The sequence below is a fragment of the Eulemur rufifrons genome, chromosome 4, assembly GCF_041146395.1.
Source record: "Eulemur rufifrons isolate Redbay chromosome 4, OSU_ERuf_1, whole genome shotgun sequence".
In the NCBI taxonomy this organism is placed as follows: domain Eukaryota; kingdom Metazoa; phylum Chordata; class Mammalia; order Primates; family Lemuridae; genus Eulemur; species Eulemur rufifrons.
Window position 1 is genome coordinate 43,297,138 of NC_090986.1, and position 26,064 is coordinate 43,323,201.

A 26,064-nucleotide genomic window follows, 5' to 3' on the forward strand; every position below is an offset into this window, starting at 1 on the left:
CAAAAAGGCATTCAATTCTCTTGGAAACACTGTGCTTATTAAAGGCATAAACACTAGGTACATAAAGTTCAGTAATCCTTTTCCTAAGGGCAATAATAGTTTTTACATTACAGAATCAAATGGTTGCTCTTTATTTGAGGGCTGAAAATAAAGTGCCAGTTTGGAGAGGAAACAAAGTGTAACCAAGTCAAACACTCACATCTAAATGAAGGGTAAGTCCTTTTCCGTTCTCGGCAGCCTTCATCCAAAGGTACTTATAACATAGCCAGCTTTGATTTTTAATTCTTCCAGGTCGTATATCTTTAGCATTGGTTAGCATTCTGGCTTAATCACAGAAACCCATCAGCTCACTTAATCCTTGGCTAGTTTTGCTGTCCCTGCATGTCCTAAAGGGAAGCCAAGACACTGCATCCAATTTAGCACCGTGGTGAACCTTTGCCTCGGAATCTATCACACCTCTATGCTCTCAACACAGCAATATTGATAAGCAAGAAAATTATATCTGACAACTACTTCCTTGGAAAGGAAACAAAGAGACCATGCTTCGAGTTACTTTGTATAAGTGATCTCACATATAAACAACACTCAAAAGTAGTTATTTTTGAAAGCAGTAAATTGCTGCTACCATATTGCAGCTTAGAACACTGAGCCCAACAGTGAAGTGTTTCTCTGAGGCTCTTGCAATTAATAAGCGGCGGAACTAGGATATAAACCAACGTTCAAATGACATGTTCTTTCTCTTCCATGCCAGCTGCTTCCCAGAACAGAAGCGTGGACCTGTTATGACACAATTAATTTCTAGGAAACAAGAAATCCAAATATGGAACTGATTCTCAGCAAATCCTGTGGCCTCCTTATATCTGAATAATGAGATGGTTTGTGCAGAGAATAGGTTCCACAACTCATGGCTTTCATTTTTGTTCCACAATGAACATTATTATGATAACATGACTCTCAAAGTTCTAGGTTTCAATTTTTAGAAAAGGTGTTTTTAACTCAATAAATATCAACAGGGCAAGTAGAGACAATGATAGGAAGATATAAAGGTATAGAAAACAGATTATCTGAAAAGTCAAACCACTCCTGCTTCCCCATTGCACAATTTCTTTAACCTCAAATGAAATCCCTTCTTTCAGCATTGCATTGTGATGTACAAAGGAATTACCCTTGTATTGTCTCTACTGATATCACAAGTTCAGACTACACTCCCTAGTGGCATCCTCCATGAACTCAACAATTACCAGCAAATTCAAATGTCAATATTTCATGGAATCAAAGGTCAATATATCATTGGCCTTTTGTTATTGCTTAGATATCTCTCCCCAAATGGCCTTCCCCAAACATTCATTCATTCTACAAGATGTCATTGTGTATGCCACACCATGGTAGGAAATATAAAAGACATACACACTAGACTATACTTCCAAAGTCAAGCACATCTTACATCTCTACTGCTGTCACTATAATGTAAACAAACCTCGTCTCCCATCTAGAACAGTGTTACAGCCTTCTCATTGGTCTCTGAAGTCTTTAGAAATGAAATCAAACCATAGCACATCCCTACTTAAGATCTTTCAATGATTGGCCATCACAATTACAACAAAAATCAACTGCTTTACCTTGCTTTACAATACCTGCACTATCCAACCTCTGCCCTCTTTTTCTATGCTCCAGCAATACTGGGCCTTTACCCTAGATGTTCCATCTGCCTGAAATGCCCCTACCCCACGTCTGGGTTTCCCACCATAACTCAGGTTCACCTGAAATGTTACCTACTCAGAGAGACTTCTCCTGCAGACTCTCTACCATATTTTTCTCTTCAAATATTCTGTAGAGCATTTATTAATATAGAAAATAACTTTAAAATTATTTCGTATTTGTTCCATCACTATAATGTCAACCCTTTGAAGACAGAGAACTTACTGATTTTGTTAACCACTGATCACATGGTCATCAAGATGCTCATTAAATACCTGCTGAATGAAGGAAAGTAGTGTAGACTTTGACATGTACACATGAAAGGTTAAATGAGAATAGAAAGCATCACTATATCTGATGCCACGAAATAGTTTTATTATAAATTTAATGAGAGAAAAAGAAAATAAATTCTGAATACTGAAGAAGATGATGCCTAAGAGATACTCTGATGGCTGGAAAGAAAGAAAAAACTAAAGCAGCATTTTAAGTACATTTATCCAAAATTTTAATGCAAATATCATTTATCCCAACAATACCACTTTTAGATCTCCATACTAGAAATATGCTTCTATGTGTTTACCAAGAATTATGCACAAGGATGTTTGTGGGAGCATTGTTTGCTATAGTAACAAACAACAAAACCAAAATGCCCTTTAGTAGGGGGATGGTTGAAATAAATAATAGTAATTTCCATACCATGAAATACAATGCAGACATTAAAATGAATAATCTCATGTATAATTTCAATACATAATCTTTCCCCAAAAACAAACAACAATAGCAAAGACAAAAACAAAAGTAGGTGCCCCAATAATTCATAGAGGATGATATTGTTTATTAAATATTTTAAAAAAACACAGTTGCATATATATTCATAGGTATGTAGCAAAAGGTCCTGGAGGTTATTCACTGAATTGTTAATGGTGACAACTTCTGAGAGGGGATGAGATGATAAAAGTAGAAAAGGTGTGAAACAGGACTTTGATGTTTTATTGTAAGTATTATTTATTGGTTGATTCTGAACTTTTAGCATCTTAACTCAGCAACGAATTCAATTCAGATAATGGAGGATAGTTATCCTACCTGTCTACAAGGTAAAATTTTAAAAAGATATTAGTCTCATGATATACTAAACATCTATTGGCAAAGTCAAACAAGTTGAAGTTAAACATTTTTGCCATATCACAGCTCTGACTATAAATGCTATAAATACTTGGTTACTTGGGAAGACTGAAGAACACATCGAATGTTCTATGAGATAGTTAGACTTGAGGTAAGCACTGAAGAAGGGTTCGTGTTTAAATAGTTGCATAAGAAGTCACCCAGGCAAGGGCAGTTTCCCTAGCAGATTCATGGGGATATAACTTTACATGTCAAGTTCAATTTTTGTTTAACAGAATAATATATATGTGCAAAGTTTAGAGCAAAAAATCACCCAACATTGTCAACATTATATCTCTAAAGTCAAATTTTCAGACTATAGTGAAAGAAATTATAAAATCAATAACTGAAATTAAGTCTAAATAAGGTAAGATTATAGCAAAATGGTAAGGTAAATCATGACCTTTCTGCTTATGGGTAATGTCCCACAAGTCATTGATTTCAATTACACATTGAAATGGCTCAGCCAAGACTTAATAAAACATGCAGAACTTGGAGAAGGCGGGAAATATCAACTTGATTTCATGATGAACTTCCTAATACAGCAATGAGGACAAGCTGAGTTGGAAATACAAGAATGGGCAAGATCTTTTGGGAAACTTCTTAAATTTGAAGATATGAATAACCATAAACTTAAAAAAAATGATAGCTTTATTGAGATAGAATTCATTAACATGCAATTAACATATTTAAAGTATCCATTCAATGGGTTTTCCTATATTCAGAGTTGTGCAGCCATCACCACAATCAATTTATCACTCCAGAAAGAAGCCCCATACCATCAAGAGTCATTCCTCATTCTCCTCCCAATCCTAATCATAAACTTTAAAAATGAACACAGTGGTATGTCATAACTAAGAAAAGCAATATGGAGGAACCAAAGGAAGAAATAGCAATTGGCAGGTAGGGGTAGGAAAATATAAGCAAAGCCATTTGTGGATGAAGATAAATAAATAGTAGTGTTGTTCACTTCAAATCCATATTTCAGCAAGTATCCAAGTGATGCTAACACCAATAGGGGTTCATTTTCCTCACTGATAGTCCTACTTTTATAAGGAGGGAAAACACACAGATAGTATTTAAAGACTACACTGTTGGAACCTGTTTGAACACAACTTGCCAGAATATGATAAAAATGAAGCTAAATTCTCAGGCAATTCTGTTCACTAAAGCCATAAAATATTTCGAAACTTAAGAAGTGACTGAGATGGCAAAGTTTAAGTTGAGAATTTTTTTCTACAGCCCCAAAGGACTCTCCATTCCCGATTTCCTAAGATGTTAAAAAGAATTATACAATATTTTCCATCATATTATCAGGAGTAATATTTTGTATGATTCAAACATTTTAACCTGAGAAGACTTCTCATTTGTACACTATTTTCTTCCCACATTAGATTCAATAATTTAAGAAAGGTCGCTCTTGGACAAAGGGTCACAGAACTGTTCCGGCGCCTTGGCCATCCACCCTCCCGTGTTTAGCAAACACGTTGAAGTTAATGTTAGCCCGCCCACGTTGAAAGCTATGACTCAAATGTTGCCAGCTGCAATCAAACTCTCCTTCATCTAAACTTTTGCACCTTTCAAGACAACAGAAGTCTAACCCTTTGGAGATAAGATGAGGAAAAACACCTAGAGGTAACTTTTCCATGAGCCTGATTTTCCCTGAGGAGAAAGACAAGCTGGTGGGACTTTCTCAACTTTTTGAGATAATTGCCACTGGTTTTTGAAAAGAAGAGAAGTTTTGTGTGTAGCTGGAAAAATCTACACAATACCATAGACACGCAGGTAGAATATCAATTGTTAAGGAGGTCTCTCTTAAAGACTGTGTTGCTAGGTGGTTGATAAATAAAAACAAACAAGATTGACTGCAGAGGAACCGAGTCTGAACATGACTTCTTGGACAGGGAAATCAATGAAATGCCAGTTAGTGAGGTAAGAAGAATGAGATTAAACATGCAAAGTTTACTTGCGTTTTTTTTTTTTTAAAGAAGTAATTACACAAAGACAGGTACAGTGAGAAGTCACTGGTGTAGAAAGTGGGAGACCGGGAAGATGAGAGGAAGTTTGCTTTGAAGGTGGGGCACCACCATCCACGTCCTTTGCAGTTGGTTCTGTGCAATGGCCTTGAGCCCTTGGTATACAAAACAGCTATTTGTACAAAAACTGTACTTTGGAGACCTAACCAGATTTCTCACAGCTACCTACAAGATACCAGGACAACAGATCTGTGAACAAACAGAAGGTTGCTTGCGTGGCTACATTCACACTGGTGCATTCACGTGAGTATGCAGTGATGCGGCCTTAGCTCCCCATTGGCTTCAGGGGAGAAACCAATTCCCTAGGCAGTCTGGTATTTAAGACTTCCCCCAATCACACCCCAACAACCTCTCCAGAGGTAACCACCACTACTCCCTGATTCAAACTAATTGCTTCATCCATCCAAACTAGTGAGTTCACTATCATCTCCCTCAATCTCAAGGCACGTGCTACACTTGCCCAGCCGCAGTGCTTTCCTGGCACCTCTTTATCTTTCCAAAGCTGATCAGTCTTCAAGAAATTTCTCAAGTATCACCTCCTTCGGGAGAATTCCTAGCTCACTCTAGCCTACAGGAATCTTTCTACCCTAGTGTGTATTCTCCATGGTCTGAATGATAGCCTGCCTGCACAGTTCATGTTATTTTTACCTGTCTTTTCTGTTCAACCTGAATATAAATTCTTTAAGGACAGGGACTATGAAATATTCATTTATGTTTTTATCTCCCTCAGGGCCTAACACATAGTCAAGGTTCAATAAATGTTTGTTGTTAGTTAGTAATATCACATATGGATGGGAAAAGCAAAGACACTGTATTGCAGAAAGACAGCTGCTAAGACAAATGCAGAGCAATGGCTGAAACGGTCCCAGTCTCAGCAGGAGGTCCTCCTTCCCACAGGTGCTCAGGGACCCAGGCTGACACCACTCTGCCACCTTCAACAACTGGCTTCCAGGGTCAGTTTAAGGACTTCCATCCCAGCCACTTGGAGAAGAGAAAAAAGTGACAGTGCAGCGCCAGAGACTTTTTTTAGAAAGTGAGTAGGAAGTTGCTCACATCAATTTTGAGCACATTCCTTTGCCTAAGACCTAGCTGCAAGGGGGACTGGGAGTGCAGTCCTGAGCTAGGCAGCCACATCCCAGCTGCAACTGTGGTATTCGGGAACAAGGGGAAAAGGTTTCAGTGAACAAGTAGCATCCTCACTGCAGACACTCTGAACACTTGCCTCGTCTGCACAGCTAGTGAACTTTTTCAGCAAATGAGAAAGTGTGTCTCTCTCTGTGCTGGAATCAGGCTTCCTATGCAATGCTAGCACAACCTGGAAACCTCTTGTAATCCAGGAATAAATCTCAATTTGCCCTGCCCAAATCTCACTTTGGAGTGGCCAAGGACCATAATTTGGGGCTATGCACCAAGCAGAAGTAGCTCTCCCTCTCTCCATCCTCTTGGTAGAGGAGAAAATTCCTTGACCTTGACATCGCCATGTGAGCCCAAGTGACAGGTGACTCCTTTCCACCAGCTCACACCCCGTCTGCTGTGTCATCAGAGGTTTGGGACAAGTGGAGACCACCTCTTTTGCCAAGCATTAAAGAGATCACAAATTCCTGTGCCTTTCACTTGATTGAACTATGAAGTTACCAGAACCACACTTACATATGAATCTCTGTAATAGATGTGCCCAAACCAGTGGCCCCAACTCACTCACACATACTTAGAAGCTATCTAATACCCAATTTTAATTCAATTGTAAAACACTTATCTGTCGCATATTAGGAGCAAAGCACTCTGTGGATACTGAGATTTTAAAAAGCCACAGTTCCTTCCCTGAAGTTGTTTAGAAGCCCATAAAGGAGACAGACAGATGTGAGTAACTAACTCTATTGCAAACAAAATTGGGCACGTCTAACTCGAGGTACAAGCAAAGTGCTGTGAGACTGTGCCCAAAAGAGGAATCAATTCTAATTAGATGGTCAAGGAATAACTTCAAAACATATTTAGATAAAAATGTTTCCTGGGGGAGGTGGCATTTGAATGAGACCTCGAGGGAAGAGTAGAATTTTAACAAGTGGCAGAGAAGAAAGAGGTGTTACAGGTAGAGCATGAGCAAAGGCCCAGGGGTGTGAGAGTGGGTCGGACACCGCCAGGAGTCTGGTGGGACCAGGATGCAGGGTGCAGACGTGGGACTTGGATGTGAAGAACTTGGGTTCCTCCGTTTTGCAGAAAGGACTTTGAGTGCATGTAAAAGCCTGAACCATCAGGACTAGTAATAACCAGGAACGTCTGAAGATTACAGGGGCTTGATTGATTTCTTGCAGAATGAAGACCACTCTGTTGATTGTGGGAAGATGAGATACAGAGACAGTAAGATCAGTAGACACTCATAATAACTAACATTTATTGAATACTACCTGGCCCAGCACCGCGCTAAATACTTCATGTTAATGCTGTTATTTAAGAGGAAATTCCTATTATTCTTCCCATGTTACAGACGGGTCACAACAGAAGTCATACTCAAAGTGCAAAGGCAAGATTTGACTTTGGTCTGTCCTAACTGCAGAGCCTAAGGGATTTGCCAGGGAAACCACAACACCACAATTCTGTTGACATGGCAATAGTTCAGTGTGGACACACAGACAGACTGCATAAGGACAGTCATGGAGGGAGGGCACTAGAATGGATGTGCGAGTGAAGGATGAAAAGAAGGCTCTGAGCATTATGACTTGAAGGAGTATGCCATTGGATGGGGGGAAGGATAACAAACTCTGCTTTGACCCATTGAATTTTGAGTGGCTAGAAAGAAAAACTGCAGGATCACAAACCGTCCATGAGAGAGTTGGGGTCCAGGGATTAAGGAGAAACACTCACAGAGTGGCACATTATGCCCTTCATATTTGTGGACTCCATGCCTTTTAGCTCAGCACAAGAAAATCAGCAGCATGTGAACAAACAAGGCAGGAAAGCAAGTAGCTGCCTGAGCGAGGTCTAATCAACTGATTTGGAAGAAAAATTCAACTTGATTGACTGGCTTGCATTATACTGACAGCAATAAATCCTTTTGGCCAAACAGAATTCGGTTCAACCTTAAAGGTATGCTATGTATTATCGCTTTGCATACCAAAATATTCATATATCTTGGGAAAGTATCAAAAATTATGTTTTTCCTTTCAAAGAGTGGAATGTAAAATACCCACCAAATCCCCCTGGATGGCGCCTGGGTGAATGTACTCCTTGTTATTTCATTTAAGCTGCTAAATATCTATTAGAGTAAAATTATGGGCTCTTTGCACATGGAGTTTCCACTTGTAGCTTCCTGAGCACTAAAGTGATAAATGTGATGGGGAGCCCTCCCCTGTGTAAGGCAGGTCCACTTCAGGCCAGTGGTTGCCTAGCCAGTGGCCAGCAGTCCCCAAGAGAAACCATTTCCTCCATGCACTAGAGCCAGGATTCATAGAAACAGAAAGGTAGCCCAGATCTTGAACGGATAAAATGATAAATCAAAGCCACCTGCTAATGCTAGACTTGCGTTATAAAACCTCAAGACACTAGCAATTAAAATTATCTAAGGCTGTCACTCAGTGACCTTCACTCTGACCCCAGGACTGCTCTCTCCAGAGATGACCCACCCAATTCACAAAGTCAGGATGACTCCTTTCTCTTTAAGCTCCTTCCACTTACCTACGGTGTGTATTTCAAGTTTTTCAGGTGAGCCACCTGTGTCCTTTGCTAAGCAATGACTGGAAGTGGGGGGTGGGGGTATAACTCAAATGCTTTATAAAAACAAAACAAACCAAAACAAAAGTTCCCCTTCATTCAGCTGTACTCACTTTCTCACCACCTATAATGCATAAATACAAGTAAGACGTTAAGGTCAACAGCTTTATCAAAGCACAGAGCTGTCAGGCTCTAGGGGAGGATATTTGCCAAATCAGAATGCATAAACTTTGAGTATAGAAACTAGAACATGAATTAAGCCCATATCACTCAAAAAGAGCTGAATGCATCTGAAACCAAAGCACACTGTCAGCCACCTCCATTTGCTCCGGGCGCTGATGCCTTGATTAGCTATGCAAGAAGCTACCTGCTATTTTAGAATTATATGAAGTCACCTCGGGGTATCTACAAGCTTCTCACGCACAAGATACTGACTTTTTTTTTTTTCCTTCCTTGGCTTAGAGCACAGTTGTTGCTACATCCAGGTAAGTACTATATCACAGACTGTTATTGCATAAGCTGTCATTAAGGCAGCTTGCCTTCTCACAGAAGAATCAGTCTGCAAACAGTAATGGTGTGTTGCTAAACCCCCCTAAGACTAAAAGACATCTAGCATTTTTTTTTTTTTTTTTTGAGTAAGTATTCCCCTAAAAGATTAGGGAGCTGAAAGCTTAATTTCTAAAAAGAATTTTTTTTAAAATAATAAAGAACATTCCCTCTATCCCATCTTTTTTTTTTAATGTTACCTTCTCTCTGAAAATAGTAACTAAATTTATAGAAACAAAAGAAGAGCTCACATGATAGGTTTCTGTGAAACGAAGCCGCCAGTGTACATAGTATTACAGGTACCGTGCAGTTCAACATGTTTCTACCTGAGGTACACAGATCCTGTTTTGATACAGACTGCTTAAAAACATTTTTAGATGAAAATGTGATCGTGAACGTGAGGGACTGACAGTTCCGCCTTCAAAAGCCAAGGTTAATAAGGGCTTTTGTATACTTTCCCAAATAAATACATTACACAGCTCACCTTTGACCTGGGCCATCCTTAATCTTTCAACCCCAAGCTTCTGGGAAGGGTGTAACGATTCTGGCAGACCGATCTGTGCCAAAAAGAGTGCTGAACACTCACTACGGTTTAGACCGAAACCACCTTAATTACTCACCTTTCATCTCCCCAGATTTCCAGAGTGCAACTATTCAAACTGTTCTTAGACCTCTCAGGCTTAACCTTCCCCCGCAAAACCTGACTATTTCATATAAAAAAGAAAAGTACTAGATTTCTGCCTCTGCTCAGTTAGCTCAGAAGCATCTCCCAGCACGAACTCCTGGTACCAATCGTAAAACATCCTGCTTGGACTCTGAGTCTCCATCTGCCCTAGACTCCGATTGTGATCCTTTCCAACTAGACCCTGAGCTTGTTCCTGACCGGTGTTAGCATGTATGGGCTATAAGTCCAATCTGCCCTGAGGCCTTAATAAAATTTCCTTACTGCACATACAATTATGAAGCATGCAATTTATATTTCCAGGTGCAAAATTTTCTCATGCAAATCTCTTTGACCTGAAGTAACTGCATGCACCTTAGAAACAAGAGTTTCTTGCTTACTCAATAGAACCACAGCAAACACCATCAGCCACATCTTGTTCTCCCTTCCTTTAAATTGCCACGGCTTAATTAGACATCTCTGAAACCAAGGCAAACCTCTTGGGGCCTATCATGGATGAATTGAACCACGACTATGCAACAGGATTAGCTTTTGTGTTTATGGCTTATACAAATAAAGAAGGTGACTAGAATCCCAAGAGTTTCAGTCTTGTGATGTGAAGACAACTCGGCTGACTGATGGTTCTGACTTAGGTCATTCTGGCCACATAATCTGTAAAAAATGGATATAAAACTGTTATTGCTACATGTAATATTTCAAAACTACGCCAAATGCTCTAACTCTGAAATCAAACTTCCAGTTGATTAATGAAAGTTTAGGGGACGGGAGGAGTTGGAACTGAAGACTCCCTTCTACCGTGGAGTTGTTGAATATCCCTGGATGTGGCCAAGGGACCAGGACAGGATCTTTTTCGAGTATCCCAGAAAGATTACGCAGTGACAGCCCTTAGCTGGACTGTGATTAGTTCTCTGTGGCATGCAGGAAAATGCAAGGGCAGTTTTCTAGCCCTAGTGGTGGGGCAGAGGAATCTCCAGTGGTGGGTGTGTGAGCGCTTCCTCTAGTTCCAGGGAACAATAGGTGAACGTGCTTGGAAGGGTCCCCTTGTCCCTGGAATCAAAGAGAACACTTTGCCATTGGCTAATTGCTTATTTATTCACTCAACAAATATTTGTTCACAGTATACTAAGTTCTTGGGTACACGCATCATTACACTGGAAACACACTATAACAGGACACCCTGGCTAAATAAATGCTAGTTTCCTTCTTTCTTCTCTCTGGGTAAATACTTTGTAATTGCAAACAACTCACTGACAAGCGATCATTTGAGGACTGCCTTTAACTACGTTCAAACTGTAACACAAAGGGTTGCGAGAGACTCCAAAGAGTTGATTCCTTTTTCAAGTTACCTCTTTTCCAAATGGATACTGATAACCAGAATTAAGGTAAGACACCCTTCTGGACCTGAGAAGTAAAGCTCATTGTACTACCTAAACAGTTTCCTTACCATATTTCTTGACACAGTGTATCATTAAATTTAAAAACAAATTATAACCAAATTTTTTTCTCTTCAATCTGCAGGTGTAACTTGGCATATATAAATTGTTTTTTTCTTCTTAATATAAAGGACAACATGACCGGCCAGGTGCGGTGGCTCATGCCAGTAATCCTAACACTCTGAAAGGCAGAGGCGGGAGAATAGCTTGAGCTTCGGAGTTCGAAACCAGCCTGAGCAAGAGGGAGACCTGTCTCTACAAAAAATACTAATAGAAAAATTAGCTGGGCATCATGGTATGTGCCTGTAGTCCCAGCTACTCGGGAGGCTGAGGCAGGAGGATCGCTTGAGCCCAGGTGTTTGAGGTTGCAGTGAACTAGGTTGTGCCACTGCACTCTAGCCACGGTGACAGAGCAAGACTCTGTCTCAAAAAAAAAAAAAAAAAAAAAAGCAGTATGATAAATTTGATCAGTAGCATTTTATTATAAAATCAACAGGTAATAATTACCTAGGTGACTCACGATGATGTGTAGAGCTGTTCTTGGGCTATCCAAAAAGGAAGAAAAGTTCATTAAAGTTCACTTCTAGGGAACTCAAATGCAAAAGCTTAAGTTTTCACAAATCGTCTCATTTCACTTCTTTTAAAATCTGACTCTCACCAAGACTTTGTGAATGTACGACAGAATTAGTCATGTGAAGAGGTGCAGATTACTTACAAGATGGGAATCACGCCATTCTCCTCTGTTTGCCACAGACCAACAGGGCTTGAGTTACAAGTGTTTATTATTTCTGAAGATGTACTATCACATAAACATGAATGGGAATGTCTCAAAGTGGATGCCTAAGAACAAGGACCCCCAGGGGCAAACCTTCCATCAGCCTCCATGGCGTCACGTCTCTCCCCCACAGCAGGGCAGCCTCTGATGGAAGATGTCACTTCTCTAGCTGAAATGAAGTTGGAGGGACTAAAGGCTAAAAGAGAATAAAAGATCATTAGGTAAACACTCGCTGGCCGAAGTCCTTTCGAGAATGGATCGAGTATCTTTAATCCTGTATTCTGGCCTCCAGATGATTTATGGCTCTTATTTTCTTTTCTCTCTTTCCTTGTAACGCTTGCCAAAGTAGACTTTAACTTTGCCTTGAAGCATGCACACAACAGAGTTCTAGCTTCCCTGATGAATAGGATTTGTGCCAAGTGAAAGCTTTAATGACAAAATTATGCTCTGAAGAAGGGACAAGGTGATAGTTTAAAAGGCTAAGAGAAACACCACTGAGTGTTCCTGCGACTGTCAAAGTTGAAAAAATTAAGACCTGGACCTTAATCCTCTCTCCACACCTCAGTACTGTTTCCCATCCTGCCTCAACTGCTCTTATACTGGGACTGGATTTGATTTGTTTTGGGTAGGGCATTAGAAGTTGTGCCCTCTCATCCTTTGGTTCTGCTTCATTTTAAATGACAAGGAAGTGTTCATCGGCCCTCTCTAATCCTGCCCCTCCCTCAACCATAAACAGTTTAGCCTTATGCTAAATTGTGAAGTAGGTAAAATGTGCCTTTGGCACCCAGTCACCTTTGTTTCTGATCTATTCTCCATCCCTTCCCACTCCTAGTCTTCCAGAGCTTCATGCCACCCAGGCTTCCTCCTGTTAAGGGTACGGATATCTTAATTACAATAAACCTTGCTTTTTTCATTCTTCTCATGTCTGCATTTACAAGAGAAAACTTCCAGATTTCTCATTCTACCCCAGATCTTTATACTAAGTAGCAGAGCTACATATTAAACAGTTTGTGGGACATCTTCCCAGGAATATCCAACAGATATCTTTCCTTATAAATCTGGTCTAAGTGACTAGTGGTGTAATCTTCCTCCCTGTCACCCAAGTCAACAGCCATAGAGTTCCATTACACTCCATTCTTTCACTACAACAGTAATTTTCAATTCCTGTCTAATCTACCTTTTATTCAATTCATCAAGTATTTATGGAGTGCCCCTACTCTGTGCCAGAAACTTTTCTAGGCACTTGGCATATAAAGGCAAGAAAAATGAGAAAAGATACCTGGCATCCTGGAGTGTACATTTGGGTTTTAGAAGACCATTCATAATCATGGTGATGATGATAAACAAATAATGTAAACAATCTCTTAGAAAATGAGAAGTGCAATGGAAAAAAAAATTTTTAAGTAGATCAGAACTAAGAGGATTGGGAATGCCAGTAAGGATAAGCAGTGGGTAGTGGAGGGTGAAATTTTAAACAAAGAGGACAGATAAGCTTCATAGCCATATGATAGTTGAGCCTGAGGGCTTCAGGCAAGATGGTATCAGAGAGAAGAGTGTTCCTGGCAGAGGGAACAGCCAGTGGAAAACTTCTACAGTGGAAATGCTCCCGGTATATTTAGGAAAGAGCAAGGAGGCCAACGCGGTTATGGCGGAAGCAATCAAAGGAGTGCGAGAGTAGTACAAAATCAGAGGGGGAATCATGGTCCAGACAGCATTAGGTCCTGTGCATCAATGTAGGAACTTTGACCTTTACCCTAAATCTAATGGTGGGGGCGGGGAGGGTGGTAGGAGTTTTTATTTGACTTATAAAAGAATTATGGTGGCTACTGTCTTGAAAACTAACTTTAGGGGAGCAAGAATAGAAGCAAGAAGAGCAATTAGAAGGTTATGATAATACAATAATCCATGTGAAAGATCATGATATCATAAGTCAAAGTGGTTTCAGTAGAGGTTATAAGAAGTGCCCAGATTCTACATAAATTTCGAAGGAAATTCCAACAAGACTTCCTTTTCTTTTTTGTTTTGTCTTTTCTTTTTATTTTGAAATAATTTTAGACCTACAGAAATGTTGCAAAAAATATAGAGTTCCCATATATTCTTTACTGAGCTTCCCTCCATGTTAACCTGTGTAACTATTATATGATGCTCAAGTTCATGAAATTAACATTGATACAACCCCATTAACAAATAACAGACTTTATTTAATTTCTCCCATCTTTCACCAATATCCCTTTTCTGTTCCAGTATTCATTCCAGGATCCCACATCGCATTTAGTGGTTATCTCTCTCTAGTTTCCTCCAATCTGTGACAGAAAATTCCTCAGTATTTCCTTGTGTTTTATGACATAAACACTTTTGATGAGTAATGGTCAGTTATTTTGTAGAATGTCCCACAGTTTGGGTCTTTCTGATGTTTTCTCATGATTGGATTGCATTTTTGGCAAGAATATGACAACAATGATGTGTGTTCTTCTCAACGCATCATATCAAAATATACATGATGTAGATGTGTCTTACTAACTGGTGATGTTAACTTCCAGTGAGATTTCTTGACATTAAAATATGGAAAATAGGAGAATAAGAGAAGTCAAGAATGACTTTAAGGTTTTTTTTGTTGTTGTTGTTCTGAGCAACTTGAATGACAGAGCTATCCACAGAGATAGGTGAAACACGTTAAGTTTGAAGGTCTGTAAAAAATCTAAATCAAGGTTTCATGTAGTCAGTTGGATATATAAGTTTGGGATTTTGGAGAGAGGTCCAGAGAAAACATAAATTTAGTAATTGTCAACATATGCATGTTTTTATAACTATAAGATTAAATGAGTTCACCAAAGGAGAAAATAAGGACAGAGAAGAATAAGAACTGAGCCCTAGGACATTCCAGCATCAGAAATTTGGTGAGAATGGAAGAAACTGCAAAACATATTAAGAAACAGCAGCCCGTAAACTAGCAGGAAACCCTCTTAATTGATTCTTTATCCTCTCCTCTCCATCTTTACCCTCATGGTCTGATTTGGGCCAGTTCCCTTAAAATATTGTCTACCCCTTTGGGATTCCATTTCTAAATGGAAAAGGTGGTTTAGCTCAGCTTCTAATTTGTACGTTTGTTATGAGAAGGAGGGCAGACAATACTTGTAAGTTGTTTTGCAGTGTCTGGTATATGGTAAATGTTGGCTATTATTGTCATTCATTTTCTGTCTCCTTCAGTAGACTTCAGTGAACATCTTAATAGCTGAGACAATTTTGTTTTCTCTTATTCCAGTACCTAGTACTGCATTGGTACATCATTAATGCTCATAAATGATTCTTGAATGAATAGAGAAAAGAAGGAAAAAAATTAAGGGCACCACTTACCCTAAAAGATTGAATTCTTGGCCAGGCACGGTGGCTCACGCCTGTAATCCTAGCACTCTGGGCGGATCGTTTGAGCTCAGAAGTTCGAGACCAGCCTGAGCAAGAGCGAGACCCCATCTCTACTAAAAATAAAAAAATTATATAGACAGCTAAAAATATATATAGAAAAAATTAGCCGGGCATGGTGGCACATGCCTGTAGTCCCAGCTACTCGGGAGGCTGAGACAGGAGGATCCCTTGAGCTCAGGAGTTTGAGGTTGCTGTGAGCTAGGCTGACGCCACGGCACTCACTCTAGCCTGGGCAACAGAGTGAGACTCTGTCTCAAAAAAAAAATATTGAATTCTTATGAAATTCCAAAGACTTAGGCTAAAAGAGAGGTTTTTTTTTTCCAGAGTGTCTTCCCTGAGGCCTCTCAAAACACACTACCTGGATGACCACCTTGGTGTCTTGAGTGGAAAAGGGCTGCCATGGAGCCGAGGCCAACCTTGTCTGGAACTTCCTCTCACTCTAGTTTTTCAGGATTCATGGGCCAAATCCATCTCTCCCATTAATGACAACTCTCTCAAGAAAGACATTTACCTATTGACAGCTATCATAGAAGGCCATGGTTGACCTTGTCCATGGTTGACCTTGTACAAGTTAATCTTTTTTTAACCCCTGTGGCTGTATTTGTAAAAATAGAAATGATGCTTCTTCTAGTACAATGCAATGGCTAAACAAGACCATCTCTTGAGGTCCTTTCGTTTTTTTGTCTTTGTTTTTAATTTGCTTAGCTATAAATTCCTAGAGGTCCTTTTTAAATATACAATAAAGTGATAAAAAATATAAATCAATACTATGTTTATTGTTCTATGATTAGACGGCTAAGTCATCACGTAGAGGGTACACATACCTACTGAACACTCCGTATACAGAGGCCTTATCCAAAGTTTATAGTATTAAATCTCATTAGAATTTTATGGAATGTTAATATCAGCATATATTTATGAATTTATAGAACAAACATAGAGACCCAAGTTCTTATGATCCAGAGGAGTGCTTTTTCCATTGCACCATGCTGAAGAACAAGGTAGAGAATCTACTACTGTGAGAAGAGAGAAGAAAGCATTCATGTGAACTTTGGGTGGACAAAACCACAAGTCTCTATGCTTTTCCATGTGGAAGGACTCCTAGATGTTTCTCGTATTATACTCTTCGGAGTGTCCACTTTGACACTCTAATTTAAAGGAAAACTTCAACTCCTTAAAACCAGGCGTTCATGCTATAGTCACCTGTGATTTTTCCCCTTAGATCAATGTTACAAACTTTCTTATTTTCAATGTTTTCTTTTTGACCAACATTATACCTTTAATTCCTTTGTGCAAAGGGGTAGGAAAAAGACTGAAGAAGTCAACAACACCAATGTTCAGAGTTCCCTATATAAGGAACAGTAGAACTGGAAGCCAGCTAATAAGAAACTTTTATTAATTAGTTTTATGTTCCAATGCCCCATTTTACAGAGAAAAGAGGAGATCCCTCAAAAACACGTATATATGAGAGATTTAACCTCTGCATCCGAAAGGCAATTTCAAGAGTAAATCCCAGCATATATGCATTTGGGGTTCAATTAGCTATACCTTCTATATCTACATTTACTTGGCTACACGATGAGAATTCTTATCTTTAGTCATGACCTGGGGGCACTGCAAGATAATCATTACATGTGTTCACTAAACTGTACTTATTAGGGCAGAAAATTAGAATAACATACGTCAGAAAGTTTTTTTTTTAACAGAGGTTGAAATTAAAAAATGGTATTCTAGTTAATCTTCAGTTCATTAAAAAAAATTTACTGTATCACACCACTGTAGTTTGGGATGAAAGATAACATAAAATGGTAAGCATTTGTATCCATGTCATTTGTTTCAGTAAAGATTCATTCAGTGCCAGGTATGCTGTTACATGAAAATAAATATGAAATAGCCCTCCCTTTAAGAACAGGGTGAGCTAACTACAGAACATGGGTCAAGCCTGTGTTTATATGGTCCACTAGCTAACAATAGTTTTTACATTTTAAATGGTTGGGGGTAAAGACAAAATAAGAAAAATATTTTGTGACATGTGAAAATTATATGAAATTCAAATTTCTTTGTGCATAAATAGACTTTTGAGGACACACAGTCAGCTATGCTCATTCCATTACATTGTGTCTGTGGTTGCTTTCACGCTACCATGGCTGAGTTGAGTGGCTGACGCAGAAACCATTTGGCCTGCAAAACCCTCTACAGAAAAAGTTTGCCAACCCTTGCTTTAGAAGCTCACAATCTAGAGTTGGGCAGAAGGACTTAGTTTTCTTAACATATGATTAGTGCTATAATAGAGGTATAGTAACAGCAGGAAAAGTATTCCTTCTACCTGGAGAAGTCTGAATTTAATGAGTATACTTAATGACAATGAAGATGTTAAAATGGAGACCAAGCCTGAAGAATCTCTGAGCAGATAAAACCAGTTAGGCCTCATAAGTGACCTAAACCTTGCTTGATTTGCAAACATCAGTGAAACTAACGAGCTATATTTTGTAAAGAAAAACAGCACTTAAGCTCAACCAATCAGAAGTAGCCAACAAATTTATAATCATATATCTAGGGACTTTCCAGCAAAATAAACCAAAGAGGCAACTGCATAATTGTAACTAATCAAATATTTGCTTTGCTTTACTTCTGTGTTCATTCTATAACCGTCCACATTTTGTGTTCCTGCTGTGGAGCTCCTGAACCACTCCATGAATCATTGCTTCTTCAAATAAACTCTTTAAAATTGTGCCTCGGTTTGCCTTTTTGACAAAGGCAATGAAGGTAGTGAAAGGGATTCTAAGCCAGGATATGGAGCATGGGAGTATAGCACAGGGACAGAGAATGACAAACCCACAGTGTGTCTGGGAGAAGTTCTGTAAGGAGTGTAGAAAGAAGTGGGAGATGAGATTAAGAAAGTGCATGAAATTGGATTAGGACTTCAAATCTATTCAAAGATCAGGTGTCTCTTGTAAACAATAGTCATTACAGATTTTAAAGAGGTACTTGGTCAGATCTGTGTTTTAGAAAGATAATGCTAGCAGGAGGGAGGAGGCAGGAGAAAGGCCAAAAGCAGGGGAGAAGTAAAGGCAGAGAAGCCAGACAGAGTATTGCAACAACCCATGTTAGAGATGATTATCTGACCCAGGACAATCAATCATCGGAGGAGAGGGGTGGAGTCCAGAGGTGCAAAAGCAATTCTGACTAAGTGATGGGGGAGAGAGAGAGAGAAAGAGAAGCAGCAAGCTGACATGACACTAGACTGAATTTCTGGACTGAGAAAAATACCATCTGAATATGACTTCCTTGGAGAAAAGATCCTTGTCTTGCTCATTCATGACTCTATCCTAGGATGTAAAACAATGCCTGGATCTTGGAAGACATTGAACAAATATTTGCTGAATAAATAAATCAATGAATGTCATAAAGTAAGAGAAGTAGGTTTGATAGAATTGATTGGAGCTTTCCCACATCCCCTTTCAGGAGGGATAAGGTAACAAGCTCTACTTTAGATAAGTCAGGTGTGGGTGCCTGCAGATATCTGGGTAGAGTGCTCCAGTAAGAGATTTTGAAATATGGTCCCAATGCTCAGCTGAGAGACCCTGACGACAGTGAATGTCCACAGCATGGAGGCACTAGATGAATCAGAGGAGTGCATAAGAATAGTCCACTCTTGTTTTTTTTAAAAATACCATACCTGGATGCCTTTTTCTGTGTTAAACTATCAAATAATCCTGTTTAATTGAATAGACACTGCATATCTTCACAGCCTGGGATCATTGTTCTAATTGAAAGATTTAGCAACCACCCTGCTGCTGTACAGCCTTTTCAATGCTATAAATATACTGAATAAGAGGAAGAGAAAGAAGGACATTAACTCTATTTTAAGCAACATTAAATGATTTGGTGTCCTCCACTATATAATACTACAATAAAGCAAAATTATAGTTATGTTAGTATTGCACAATTGCACCATCAAATTTTAAACTGAGTTAAGAAAATAAAACAAATGTAAAATGAGTAGGGCACTGAACTTAGAATTTGCTTTAAACATGATGTTAAGCATCCAGCAAACAAAAACACTTGATTGTATCACAGCTCTATGCACAAAAACTTGTTGCATCTTACTACTGTTGGGAAGTGAAGCAGAACTCCAATTGCCCAGACCAAGTTAGCTGGGTGTGGGTCATCCACAAGGTGAAACCACATGGCAGAAGGCTGGTAAGATTTGGTTTCTTTTTTCAAGAGTGTGACAGTTGGGGAGGGGGGTGTCTAAGAAACACAGCATCATGAAAAATGAAATATGTTTTGATATTGCTGGACTTCCTGGTCTTCAATCCAATAGTGTGCCTTGAACATTTTCAAAAGAAGGGTCCTATTTGATGCTTTTCCTAAACTTACTTGGCCGCAAAGTAATTTTATTCCATGCATTTCATAGAACTAAGCCACGATGGAGCCCACTTTAGGAAACGATATACTAATTATCTCCAAGAGTGACACACCTCTTTGTAGGCAGTTTCACCCACTGCCATGTTTCAATAACTATTTCTTTGCTGATGATGACTACATTTATATCTCTAGTCAAGTTCTTTCTCTCTTGAGCTCCTGGGAGAAATCTTTAAGTTATTCTTCCTCTTTACCACTCTTGCCCATTCACCAAAGCCTGATGTGATTCCCTCTGAAATCTCTTAATTTAATTCCCTTCTCACAAGCCTTACCTCCCTGGTTTAAGCAACGGCCACTAACATGTCTCCGTATCTCCAGTCTTGCTTCCTTCCAGCCCAATCTCCATGACATACACAGAAGGATTTTTGCAAATCTGATCATGTAATAGCCCATTTAAAACCCTTCAGTGGCCTCCTTTGATTTAGAATGAATCTAAAACTCCTTAATCTGGCTCTCAGGCTCCAGCTACTTTTGCCATTTTCCTCCTTGAACTGAGCTGCTGCTGTCCATTCCTCAGAGGATCCTCATCAGTACCATGCTGTCACCTCCCTGCCATTGCCCAAGCTGGTCTCTCTGGACCAACCCTCCCCTTCTCCTCTTGTCTCTTTTCCCATTCTCTGTCTCTTCATCTGGCTTACTCCTGCTTTTCTGTACAGTCTTAGGCTAAACATCAATCTTCAAGAGTAACTTGACCCTCTGACTAAGCTAGATTAACAAAGCTCCCATTGCAGCTCCCACCATAATATGCATCACACCTTAGTGCCATTATTGCTTATGTTCTCTGTCTCCTGCTATGATATAAATTCCACAAAGGCAGAAATCTTATCTTTCTGGTTCTCTGTTCTATCCTCAAGGTCAAGGTGCTCTCTTTATGGCTGGTTGAGAGAGGAAGATCAATGACTATTTGTTGATTTGTTGAGTGATTCCTGAAAGCCATTCCAGCTCTAAAGTTTATGAGTTTATAAGTTAACCACGTCAACTACGTGTTATATTCATTCAGTGGAAACAGAGAAGGCCAAAATATCTCCTGATTTAGGGTGGCAAAATGTAACCTAATGTGATTTACCAGTGAAAACCATGCCTTTTTCTTCATATTTCAAAATATATATATATACTGTGTGTAAACAACACAAACACTATCTCAAAAGCAAAGTGTTTTGCAGTTGTTTTTTAAACAATTTTCATGAAGTCAAATATGAAAAATGAAAAATTTCTATAAAACAGAGAATACCTATTTAAATATCTATGGCAATACACAAAAGAATAATGGATGGTTCCATTTATATGAAGTCCAAGAATGGGCAAAAAGAAGCTATAGTGATAGAAATCAGGAAGTGGCTGCCTTGGTGGAGAGTGGAGGTGGCTGGAAAGCGGAGTGAGGGGTCTTTCCATGGTGACGCAAATGTTGATTTGGGTGAAGTTTACATGGATTTATATAATTGTCAAAACTCATGGTACTGAAATACCCAAGGCGTATCCATTCTATTTTATGTAAATTATACCTTAATAAGTATGAATATTTCAGTGACTTGATATCAAGTAATTCAGGTACCTTTAAATAAAAGAAGGTAAGCTATTTACTGATTCTCTAATGTAAATCATTGCTGAACTAATCATTTTGATTAATGAATCCAATGAATCACTCAAAATTCTGCTGTCATGAATCAGCGATCTTCTCATGGTTGTAAGTGCCAAAAACCCTCAAACAAGTCAGATCAGTACATGCCTAATAAAAAAATAAACACACATGTGAATCTCATCACTGTTAGATAAGATTGCCCAGGACAAATATTTCATCCTCAAGGGAGAGCCTGGGTTGGCTCAAGGACCACAACATGATGCTGCTGTAGCTGCCTTTTCACCAACACAAGAAACAAAGGTCTGGGAATTACAGACGGAATTTGATGTGTATGTCTCCACATCACATTCTGTCAGACATTTGGCAAAATATCCTTATTCAAGTTCTTGTTACAGCCTTTTAACCAGTATCCCAATTATCACAATTATTATCACAGTATCACAATTATTTTGCCTTTTTGGTCCTTGAATATATTGGCTTTGTTTGGAAGACTTCAAAGTAGAGGAAAAATATTAAGTTCTTTTGAGAATAGTGTAGTTGTTTTTTTTGTTTTGTTTGTTACTATATATGTGACTATATCAGGGTTGAAGATGTGGATAAAAAAGGAGAAGATTTGAGGGGAAAGAGGCCTGTGTGGATGGCCTTTAAGACCATCTATATATAAGTGATATATTCCTGGTTGGGACCGAGGCACAAGTAAGTTGCATAAAGAATTAGCCCAAATGCCCGCTGTCCCCACTCCTGCCTCACTGCTTTCTCTCTCCCAGACTGCACCTGCGGCCTCATGGGGAGTTCACTATGATCACTGACTCAAGCCTGGTTTTCAGATGGTTCTGTATAATATGCAGGTACCACCCAAAAGTGGACAGTTCAGCACTATAGCCTTTTCCTGGGACATTCTGAAAGGCAGTGGGTGGACCTTCAAGCAATGCACCTGGTTGCTTACTTTACTTAGAAGGAGAAACGGCCAGATGTTTGATTATATATCAATTTATGGGCTTTGGCCAGTGGTTTGGCTGGATGGTTAGGGACTTGGAAGTAGCATGATTGGAACATTGGTGACAAGGAAATTTGTGGAAAAGGTATGTGGCTAGATCTCTCTGAATGGGTAAAAAATGGGAAGATGCATGTGTTCCACTCATGCATCTTCAGCTCAGCACATGTACTAAAATTGGAACAATACAGAGAAGATTAGCACGGCCCCTGCGGAGGGATGACATGCATGTTTTTAAATATCAAAAAAAAAAAAAAAAACAGAATGGGCAGTGGAAGAAGGTAGTTATAATATAAATACCAGCTATGTCTATGTGACCAGTTACAAAAATGAAGACTGTAATTATCATGAGTATTTCCCTTTATTCTGTTATAAATATGTGTGTGTGTAAGAAATATTCCTGTTTTTTCCCTTTCTTATTCCTTTATGTAACATAAGAAGTATTGACTTTTTGTCATAGTATTTAAATGTTGTTAAATTTTACATCATGATATTTAAGGTATGGAATATCAAGGAAAAGAGTAAACATCCCTTAAGGACTTCACTTCCTTTTCTGGGGAAGGAGTGAGTACATTTTCAGTTATACGCAGCGTAGTTGTTCCATGTTAGGCAGAATTATGATCTTGTTGTCTTTTTTCAGAGATTATGGTTTTAGGAGATGTGTATGGGAGCTAAATTGACAAGGAGTGGACTTGCAATGGTTAATTTTATGTGTCAACTTGACTGGGCCACAAGGGTCCCAGATAGTTGGTCCAACATTATTCTGGGTGTGTCTGGGTGTGCAAGGATGTTTTGGGATGAGGTTAACGTTTGAATCAGTAGATTGAGTAAAGCACATTGCCCTCTTTAATGTGGGTGGCCTTCATCCAATCAGTTGAAGGCCTGACTAGAACAAGAAGGCTGACCCTGCAACAAATAATAAGGAACTACTCATCTCCTTTCTTCCTGATTATTTTTGCACTAGGTTGTTGGTCTTCTTCTGCCTTTGGACTTGGACTCAGACTAGAACTTATACCATCTATTCTCCTGGTTCTCAAATCTTCAGACTCAAACTGCACTTATGCCATTTGCTCTCCTGGGTCTCCAACTTGCCGACTTCAGATCTTGGGACTTCTCAGCTTTCATAAACACATAAGCCAATTCCTTATTATAAATCCCTTCATGTTTAAGTATACATGTTCATACACACACACACACACACACACACACAGTATCCTGTTTGTTCTGTTTTTCTGCAGAATCCAGACTAATGCAACATTACATCTGTATTTCAATCAGTAAGAAAAAGAAAATAAAAAGTCAAGGCCATATCCTTATTTTAAAGATACAACTTAAAAATCACATACTTCGTTCCTATCATACCCCATGGACCCAAACTAAACCACAGGGCCAACCCACCCACAAGGGAGGATGGGAAGCTGAATCCTAGGAGACTGTCTTATTAAAGGATGAATGAGAGAGCAGCTAGGGGGACAGTTAGCTGTCTCTATTTCTTGCCATTTTTGGTAATATTCAAGCCTCGAAGAAGAGACATGATTTTAGAAAACTCATTCCATACCCCCAAGGAGTAGTGCATTAGAGTTGTTCAAATATCAAATATTTTATGGAAAGGAAAATTTCATCATTAGCAATATGGAACAATTCATTTCATCTTTCTGCACTTCAGATTTATTTTCTACAACATGAGGATGGCAATGCCAATTGAGTTCTCAGGCTTAGATATACGAGACAGTGGAGATGAAAATGCTTTGTAGTTACCAAAACATTGTGAGGGATTACTCAGCTGCCTTAGAATATGAAAAATTTTATTTATCAATTTAAAAAATAAAATAAATAAATAAATTAGAAAGCACTTAAAACTGAATGGTTAAGAAATACTTAATTTGAAAACTTATCAAATACAACTAAAGTAGTACTAGAGGAAAACCTATAACTTTAAGTGCTTATAATAGAACAGAAGAGTAAAAAATTAAAGGGCAAAGTATCCAATACAAGAAATAGTAAAAATAGCAAAAAAAAAAAAAAATCCAAAAAAGTAAAATTAAGCAAATAAATTATTTAATAAATAAATAATAAATTAAGGAATAAGAAAAAAGGAAATAAAAGTTAATAACAAGTAATAAATAATAAATTAAAATAATAAAAAAATAATAGAAAGGATTAATAAAGTTAAGTCTGAGTCTTTGAAAAAAACATAAAACATTGACAACCTTAGAGATTGATCCTGAAAAAGAGAGTGTGAAGAAGCATTGTGAAAAATGGAAGAGGAATATCATGAAAGATGAAACAAGAATTTTTAAAATAGACTAGGAGAAAACATTATGATCAATTTAATTCTAACAGATCCAAACTTTGATTGGTGAGCAGAGAGGTTTGAGATAGTAATTCCCCTTTCAAATGTCCCATGAGAAGATATGACGTGGCTTTGGTCATCCAACCAGAGATCTGATAACCAGACCATCGGGTCTTTTCCTACAAACAAAATCCAGTGGAATTCCCACAGAGCACGGCTGTGGTCAATGTGTGCCTTTCTACAGTTAGTAACTTTGCTCTCAAGAACATACTCAACCCTTTCCTATTTTATCAATGTCATAACTGCCAAAAAGAAAACCAAAGGGAAATATTCCCTTCTCTTAAAAGTGATGGGATTGAGTGTTGAGGTAGCAACATTACAGTGATGGTCATTATCCTACTTATAGCCATAGAGATAGAGATGGAGTTGGAGATAGATAATTAGTGAGATTTATTTTTGTTCTTTCTGCCCATTTTTTTCTTCTCTTTTTTTCTGATATGACAAATATACTCTTACATGAAAATGAATTTATAAATTAATATGATTCCATTCTAATGGAAATAGTTACAGTTACAACTCAGTTTATGTCTACTCTTTGCTGGAAAAATAGGTCACTGTTTAAACTGTGTTTATTTCCTTCCAGACAAAGCATTGTGAGGTTGTTTGGTTAACTTTTTATTAGATTAAAAACACATTATCCATTTAAGAAAATACATGACTAAGTCTTTTATAAAAACTTTAATAAACTTTAAATATTGAAAATTGAAGAAAAAAGACAATGGATTAACAGAGAGCCTTTTAGTTAATGACCTTATTTTAGAAGTTTATACACATTCATCTTGAGATGGCAAACATTTAACCTTCTTCCTTTCAGATGAGAGTCTGCCACTTGTAGCTGGGGGTTTTCACGGGCAGGAGAGTTTCTAGAGATGTCTGATACAAATAAGATGTGTTTTTCGCTTGGTTTATAGATTAAAGTAAACAGAGCATGGATGCAAGTGAGATAAAGAGGGACGGGGGGCCACAACACAGTTGTGCCTTGGGATACAGTACCATGCAAAGACGTGCTCTGCATTCAAAGCTCAATGCCCAGCTCTGCTTCTTACTAGATGCTGCACATGGACAAGTTACTTAACCTCAATAAGTTTCCATTTCCTCATCTATAAAATAAAGATAATGACTATCTACCACATAAAATATTGGACGGACCAAATGACATAGACACATAGATCTTTTAACATGGTGTATTTATGGTGACCATTCAATAAACATCAGCCATCATTAATATCATCAAAGTCTTCTTGTACT

At 38.6% G+C, this 26,064-nt stretch overlaps 1 non-coding gene across 1 annotated transcript; it reads left to right on the plus strand.

Moving 5' to 3' along the window:
* Nucleotides 1-22,609: 22,609 nt before the first annotated feature.
* Nucleotides 22,610-22,717, plus strand: LOC138383075 (U6 spliceosomal RNA). The gene has a single exon (XR_011233528.1). It is a non-coding gene; the product is annotated as a U6 spliceosomal RNA (small nuclear RNA).
* Nucleotides 22,718-26,064: the final 3,347 nt, after the last annotated feature.